Genomic DNA, 7619 nt, shown 5'->3' with positions numbered 1-7619 from the left:
AGACATATGTATGCACCCCCCCATGTTCACTGCAGAATTATTTACAATTGCCACGACATAGAAACAACTTCAGTGTGCATTGATGGGTGATGGATGAAAAAAATACGAGATTTTATATATACATATAAATAATAGAGTATTATTCAGCCTTAAAAAAGAAGAAAATCTTGTCATTTGGTACAAGATGAATAAACCCCAGGGCATTATACTAAGTGAGATAAATCAGACAGAGAAAGACAAGTACTGAATGATCTCATTTATGTGTAGGACCTAAAAAAAAAAAAAAAAAAAGCACAAAACCGGAAGCTCATAAATACGGAAAACAGACTGGGCGGAAAGGTCCAGACTTCCAGTTATGAAATAAATGAGTCCTGGGAGATGGTTCAAGATGGCGACGTAGGGGGAGCCTGAACTCCCGTCCTCTCAGGGACGTACCAAGGCTGCAGCTACTTTTGGACAATTTACTCCGAAAAAGACCTGAAAACTAGCGGAGCAACTACTTTACATCTGCAAAGGGAGCACGTCAAAGCAGGTAGGAGAGGCCGAGCCAGAGTCTCAGCCATAAACCCCACCGCTGGCTCTCCGGGTCGCAGTCCCGGGGGCTCTGGCAAAACTGGAGCTTCTACCCGAGGAGCAAAGGGTTCGTCCACTGCTTCAGGCACCCCAAGTTTTGAGGCCTAAATTTGAGAAATGAGCCCCCAAACACCTGGCTTTTAAAACTATGAGACTCAAAAGGCTGGAGGAGCTGAGAAGCGGCCCGTAAAGGGCTTGCACACTCTACTCATCCTCCTCAGGGCTCAGGGCAGAAGCAGCCCAGCCGTTTGAAAAGTGCCCAGACTTCATGTGAAAGAGGTTAATTTGCTCATCTTGAAACATCGCTGCCTGACTAGCTGTCGGTGGGGTGCTAGAGGGGGTCGGAACACTCTGGGGAAGGGGTGCTGGTGCGGCCATGTTCATGGTCTCCCTCCGCCTTGCTCAATCCGGAGGCTGCCGGTTTTTCTCATTTTGGACTTCTTTTTTCTTTTAACTTGGGGGTGCCCATTTTTGCGCTCTCCCTTTGACACACTCCACAATGCCAGTGTCTCCTGGAGGGGAGCTTTTACACACGTCTGGTGCCCTGGTTTTTGCAGCTGCAGCCCAAGGGGATACCCGGGCCCCGGGGCCAGAGCACCAGACTGGACCCCAGGGCACTGCTCACACCGCAGACTGAAACACAAACTACTCTTTCCGAGAAAGAGGCCAGCCTGCCATTCTGCGTGTCCTGTGGAGCTTTGGCTTTGGGGGCTGGCTACATTTCTGCTCTCATCTCTTTCTAAATATAGCACTATCTCCAAATTAATAGCACCTTCGCTGATTTCAAAGCTTCATAAAGTAAAAATTACATATTCCCACTTTCATGATTTCAGTTATTCATCCCACTTTTTAATTGATTTTAACTATTATTATATACAGTATTAATTCTATTAATAATACAAGTATATATTTGAAAACAAAAATATAGAATAGTTCAATAAATTAAATCACCAATAATCCTACTATTTAGAGAGAATTTAATTTCTCTGCTAGGCCATCTGATCATTTAAAGTTTGAAAACACTTGCCTGTAAAGCTTTTTGTGCCTGACAAATTTTTGGAAGCAGTAGTGAAACCTTTTTCACTTTCTAACATGATTATTTAGATTTTTAAATTACTTTCAAGGTAAATTTTGATAATTTATGTTATCCAAAAAGGTAATCTATATGATCCAGATTTTATATTTTTTGTAGCATTTTCTCTTAAACCATAAAAATCTCCACACCTGCGGTTATCGCACTTTCACCTTGTTAGTGTTGAGTGTTGTGTTCTTTCTCTTTTTAGCTTGGCTCTTTCATTCAGGATTCTTTTTAGTTGGTCTTTCCAAAGAACTGTACTTAGATTTATGTATGAATTTTTAAAATGGAAATTTAAAATGTAGTCCTGCAAGAGGGAATACTGAGTGAACTGTTTTGAAGATTTTTACTACTCTTGAAATATACTGCCAAATTGCTTTCTAGAAAGTTTGTGAGACTCATGTGCAGTGTTTATCTTTAATTCTCCCTTTCACAAATTGGGTATAGTTGCTATTTATACCTCAATAAGGTTGGAAAAAAATAAAAAAACAGAGTAGGGTCATATTATTAATGCATTGTTTTAAAATTACTCCATCTTTTCTTTTTGACAGTTGTATAGTGTTTCATTCTGTGGATGTAGCACGTTTTACGCATCTAATGCCTTATTGCTCTGGTTACCAGTGTGGCATAAAAACTACTCTAAAACTTAGTCATGTGAAATATCATTTTGTTGCACTCACTCTATGGTTTAGAAATTCAGACAGAGCACAATGGGAATGTCTTGTCTTTGATACATGATGTCTGGGGCCTCAGCTGTGGAGAACTAACTGCTGAGGTGACTTAATAACTGGAAAATGAAATCGTCAGTGGGTATTTTTACTTACATACCTAATAGTTGATACTGGCTCTCATACAGAGCCCCTGCCTCTCCATGTGGTCTGACTTCCTCACAGTATGACAACTAGAGGGTCGCTGGACTTTTTCCATGGTGACTGAGGGCTCTAAAGAAACTGCACAGCCTTTTCTGGCCACTTCTGTTGCATCCTATTGGTCATAGTTGTCACAAGCCTTCCTAAATTTCAGGAGAGGGGATATAGATCCCATCTCTTGATGGGAGGAATGTCAAAGAATTTCTAAAACCAGCCACACCTGTTACGAACGTATAAACTGTTTCTGATTTTGTTCATTACAACAACACAGCACTGAACGTGTGCATGCACTCTGTGTGTACACAGCAAGGATTCCTGCAGGGTGTATTTCCCTTAAACAGAGCATGCACGTTTGGAATTTTGATAAATCTACCTAATATCATTCCTACAAGGCTTTGCCAAATATATGCATATGAAAGAAACTTTCCTTATCCCTTTTCTGACACCAACTTGTATTTGAACATATTTCCAAGATAAAAATATTTTTCTACCAGGGAATTTTTAATGGATGAACAGTTTTCTATATAATGTATCTTACCACTCTCATTTGTATGTTTAGATTGTTCCTAATTTTTCATTATTATAAAGTATTTGATGATGTCTATCCTTGTAAGTAAACCTTTGCCTATTTTCTTGTTTCCTAAGGACACAGTCCTAGAAGTGGAATCACTAAGTCAAAATTTGTTCTCTTGTTTTGAGCCTGCTGATGTGTATTGCCAAAATAACAATGTTTATGCCATTTTACATCCCCATTAACTTCTCCCATTCTCTTTATCCTTCTTCCATTAGGCAGTGTTCTTCAACAGTGGGACATTGAATTTTGTAATGTGTAACCCAAAGCATATTTCACAACAAATTCCTAGTGTGAATTCAGAAATCACACAGAATAACTCTCTAGCTGTAATTCTCTATGAATGGGATATTTTGGTGACTGCATTGTTTCTTTGATGTGCACCATGTGTTAAAAAAAAGTGAGAAAACTCAGTATCTAGACTGTTTACCACCTGTCATTCTCTCCGTGCCCCAAGTATGGTTGCATTTATACAACGATGCTTTGGCATTATTTTCTTATATAGCTGAAATGAAAGCATGTGACATTTGGAGTGGTTTTATGTAGTATTTATAAAGCAGTTCAATGTCCTCTTACAAAGTCTCCTATAAGTATTTCTGTTAGCACTAGGGTTCTGGATAAAAGTTTGTTTTCCCCAATAAACTAGTATATTTCTGTCCATCAGTAAATGCTATGTATTGTATTTCCTTCTTTGTCCTGTTTTTTAGGATACTCAGAACTAAATTTTATCCAATTGCTATAGCATTGTTTACTTTAATCAAGATTTTTATAAATATAAATTTTCTTGTTTTCTTTTTTCTTTCTTATTTATCTCTCTTTTTTGGGAATGTTTGGCTTTTGCTACAGTTAATCTACCTTCACTCATAGAAGACAGAGAGGGAGATTCAAATTATAAATCAATTGATAAACATTACATCTTTAGTTAGTAATCTGGATGATTTAGAGGTTGGGCTAAATATTTTTTGTGTATGACTTACACAAAAAGAAGTAGTTTAAAAATTAGAATGTGAGTATTCTATGTCTGTAAGTCTGTTTCTATTTTGTATTTATGTTCATTTTTTTTTAAATTTTGCTATTCATCTTTCTGTGCCTGGCAAAAGAATACAGGACTCTGGGAGTAATCAAAGCTTTACTTTAAGTTTAATGTAATTTTGTATTTTGTAAACTGTATTTAACAAAACATCTAATGGACTCCTTTATAACATAGAACTAGCTGTACAAGAGGGAAAAATTTTGCACATTTTAACATTTTGGTCTTGTGCTGCTTAAAGTATGTGCCACATAGCTTTTTACTTGCTTTTCTATTTTGGATGGAAATGAACCTTTTCTCACATCCTGTCTTTTTCATCTTTGCTTTTAAATAACCAGTCTTTGTGTCCTAGCTTTTTATTTTCTCAAAACAAAATAAATGACTGATTCAGGAAATAAATGTTACCAACTATTGAAGAAGGGCATAGATTTCCTTTGGGCTGTTAATTTTTGTCAGTTGCCAGGTCTTTTATTCTCTTGACTCTTTAACTTTTTGAATAGATTGTCCTTCTGTATGTTAGGTTAGCAAACGAGTGTATAAGTACTGAGAAACATGTCTTGTCTTTTCTTATGAGTAGCTTAAAAATGGGCTGTTGAGAAGAATGCTAGTTTGCGTGCATAGACCCTCCCTGTCATCTCAACCCTGCATCTGCCACTGTGAGCCCGGGTTGTAATGGGGTCTTGGATAAGAGAAACATGCAAGATGAGCAAAGCCTGGCTAAAAGAAAAGAAAGATGAAAGGAAAGATCTAGGCCACCAGTTAGAAACATAAAATGGTGGGAAGGGGAAGACATGTATTTGAACATATTTCTAAGATAAAAATATTTCTCTACCAAGGAATTTTTAATGGATGAACAGTTTCTTTATAATATATCTTACATTATACAGAATGGGGGGAAGATATTCACATCACCAATAAAATATGTAAGAATAAGTTTGATCGTAAATTTGTGAAACCCAGGCAAGGGAAAAATACAAAATGCGAAACATAAACCATTACTAAGGCTATTTTCCTGAGAAGAAAACCAGATAATTACAAAATGTAAATCCCTTTCAGATTGATTGACAAGTTCTGTGAAATGCGTATCAAAATTCCTAAAGTATTCTTGTGGAACTTGGCACGTGTTTCAAGATTCATCTGGAAGAATAAGAATTAAAAATCAATCACACACACACAAAAACACAAGCTGGGTTAATAGCTAGGTACAGGAATGATTGGGTAGGGATAAAGCAAACATATTAACATGTAAATTATTGAATCCACGTTATGTATAGGATGTTTAGAGTACAATTCTTTGAACGTTTTTTGATGTTTGAAAATTTTCCAAATAAAATGGGACAAAATCTGGCACAGCTCCCTATTCTTGTTATCAAGTCCAAATGCCTCTGCCTGGCTTTTAAAACTCAGAGTTAAAAAGTGCCATACCTGTCCAACTTTATTTTTCACTGCTGCCTGTTAAGCCCTGTTCTGTAATCAAGCTGATTTTCTCACTGTCCCTCTCTCCTGCTATGCCCATTAGCTCTTTCATGCTTTTGTTCCTTCTGTTTCTCCTGCCTAAGATGCCCTTGTATCCCCTTGTCACCCATCCCAGTCTTCCCTGTCCTCCACCCATGTCCAGCTGAATGCAGCCCTCCCTCTGGTCCATATACTCTGATCTCGTCATCCTTATGATTTAATGCAAACTCTTAAGTTCTGGTCTGTCAGACTGGTCGTGCATAATTGTGAACTCATCTTGATGCTTCTTTGTATTACTCAGCATCTAGCACAGTATGATCAGCAATTGCTAGTTGACTGATGGGCGATCGAGAATCATAGTCATGCATTCAGTCATTGAATGAATGAGTTTCCTTTGTACCACTTAGTGGCACCGGGCCTGCCATGGTTATGGTGTCTGGGCCATAAGAGATTTTCAGTAAAGTTTGGATAAATAAACTTCTTATTGTTATTTTTTTGCTCTCTGCCCTTTCTTTATTTTAATGTCTGTTTCCCTACACATTACATCTACTGAATAGGCCAGCCTTCTAGTTGCATATATTTTAAGGTGTAAACAAATAAGCAAACAAGCAAATAAGCAAATATTAACAAGCAAGCAAGCCACACACTCACTGGGAACTTAGTGAGATTTCAAGGTTGGAAGCACTTTTACTACTTGTGTCTAGAAGGAGTGCTTTTGGTAACTACTGTGACATGAGGGACAGTTTATGTATTAATTTCCTGTTACTTCTGTAATGAATCATCATAAATTTAGTGGCTTGCACAACACAGATTTATTATCTTCCTGTTGTGGCAGTCAGACGTTAGCAGAATCTCCCAGGGCTGAAGTCAAGTTGTGGCAGAGCTGCGTTATTCTGGAGACTTCAGGTAGACCCCCGACCTGGCATATTCTGGAACAGCAGGGAGACCAGTGTGGCTGGACAGAGCCAGGAGAGTCACAGGAGATGTGCTTGCAGTCCAGCCGGGCTGGGGCAAGTTGTACAGGAATTTCTAGCCCCCAAAGGACTGGACCTTTTAACGTGCATGAGATGAACAGACATTGGAGACTTCTGAGCAGAAAACTGTTTCCAAAAGGATCCCTTTCAGTGTTGTGCATGAATAGATGATTAGGGTGAAGTAAGAACAGAAGGTTATCATGGTGATTTGGACAGAGGTGGTAGCAGTGTGGAGTGATGGATATATTTTGAAGATTGAGCCAATAGGATTTCTTGATGGAGAAGGTATTAAATGTAATTGGGAGACAGAGAGAGAGAGAGAAAGAAGAGGGTGTAAACATAGAAAGAAAAGGAATTGAACTCTTCCTTTGAAATAGCCCTGGAGCATAGGAAAGGGTGTGTGGAGGGTGAAAAGACTTACACCAAACTATTCTCAGTGGCGTGAAGCAGGAGAGCCTTAAAGGCCGTGAAAGGGACCTTCCTGTTTTACTGTGTGCAGCTGTATATTTGAATCTTTTACAACAATATAGTCTTATGTTACTTGCTTAACTTTTAAAAAAGATATGGGTAAGACAGAGAACTTTTACCAAGCACACATTTCTCTTCATTTAGGCAGATGTATGCCATTTTAGCATGAGCTTTGTCAGAGATGTAGGTTAACTGAGACAAATATGTGGCATCTACAGGTGGCAAGGGTGCCGGAAAGTGCCATGAAACCATCTGATAAACACAAGATTATAAGGAGAAATGAAATCAAGAATAGAACAATCAAATTTGTTATTGACTCAGGAGATTGAGATATAAATACAATTGAGGTTAACAGATGTACAATTGTAGATAGTGGTGCCTTTTTTAGAAGAGAGAAAAGTTTGCTGATTGAAAAGAAAATAGTGATCAAACCACATTGTTAGAATCCTTGAAGGGAGAGAGATACAGGCTGCCCCCTTTTTTTTTTTCTACAGCAGTCCCTGATGCTGACTTATTTGGTAAATTCAGTAGAGATCTCCACATTTTTCACACTGATGTGGAAGTACAGCTAAGTAGAATGCGTGTGTCTCTGTAGACTCTTTTC

At 38.2% G+C, this 7619-nt stretch overlaps 1 long non-coding RNA gene across 2 annotated transcripts in view; it reads left to right on the top strand.

Annotated features, from left to right (window-relative positions):
* Nucleotides 1–394: 394 nt before the first annotated feature.
* Nucleotides 395–7619, top strand: part of LOC140701123 (uncharacterized) — a 221333-nt gene continuing 214108 nt past the window's right edge. For both annotated transcript variants that reach the window (XR_012079996.1, XR_012079995.1), the window contains exon 1: nt 395–532. This is a non-coding gene — a long non-coding RNA (uncharacterized lncRNA). The remainder of the gene's footprint in view (nt 533–7619) is intronic.

Source organism: Vicugna pacos, chromosome 14 (genome assembly GCF_048564905.1).
Source record: "Vicugna pacos chromosome 14, VicPac4, whole genome shotgun sequence".
Lineage (NCBI taxonomy): Eukaryota > Metazoa > Chordata > Mammalia > Artiodactyla > Camelidae > Vicugna > Vicugna pacos.
Note: the sequence above shows the minus strand (reverse complement) of the source record. Positions and strands in the feature narration are given on the sequence as shown.